The following is an 819-nucleotide window of genomic DNA, read 5'->3' as shown; positions in this document are numbered from 1 at the left end:
ATGGCCTATGACCGCTACCTGGCTATCTGCCACCCCCTGCGCTATAGCTGCCTCATGAGCAACACCTTCTGCACTTAGCTGTCCCTTAGCTCATGGCTGACTGGTTTTCTGGGTATTTCTGTGCTGGCGTTCCTAGTATCCAGGCTTTCTTTTTGTGGCCCTAACATCATCAATCACTTTATATGTGACACAGATTCCTTGATAGCTCTGTCCTGCACTGACACAAGCCTTGTTGAGTTGACAGTATTTTTTTGCATCAATTATTGTTGTCGTGGCCTCGTGTGCTGTAACCTTGATCTCCTACATCTACATAATCTCTACCATATTGAAAATCCGGTCAGCCCAAGGCCGGCGAAAGGCCTTTTCCACTTGCTCTGCCCATCTCACCGTTGTGACTTTATGGTTTGGCTCTGCCATTTTTCTGTATGTCAAGCTGGCTACACCAAATTCGTTGGACATAAACAAATTCATCAACAGTTTTTAATACTATAATAACTCCACTGCTAAACCCTTTCATTTACACTCTAAGGAACAAAGATGTGAAGCGAGCCTTGAGCAAGGCATTCAGTAAGATGTGAAGTAGTTTTTCAAACAGCATGGGCAAAATGGTGCATCCAGATGAGTGTACATTTGTCTCCTATGGTGTTTCAAAATATTGAGACACCTCAAGAGGCACTCTGAGACCAAAAAAAATGTTTCCTGTGCTGCACATTGGCAGCACAGGCTCTAAATTTTATTCCTGGAAATCCAGGTATCAAAAAAACACCCGCAGAAGAAAATCAGGGCAAGGCATGCTTCCGTAGCATCCCCTGGAGCAGC

General features: G+C 44.4%; 1 pseudogene; it reads left to right on the top strand.

Annotated features, from left to right (window-relative positions):
* Positions 1–578, top strand: LOC102387310 (annotated as a pseudogene).
* Positions 579–819: the final 241 nt, after the last annotated feature.

Source organism: Alligator sinensis, unplaced genomic scaffold (assembly GCF_000455745.1).
Source record: "Alligator sinensis unplaced genomic scaffold, ASM45574v1 scaffold427_1, whole genome shotgun sequence".
NCBI classification, from domain to species: domain Eukaryota; kingdom Metazoa; phylum Chordata; order Crocodylia; family Alligatoridae; genus Alligator; species Alligator sinensis.
This window is presented reverse-complemented; position numbering and strand designations above follow the sequence as displayed.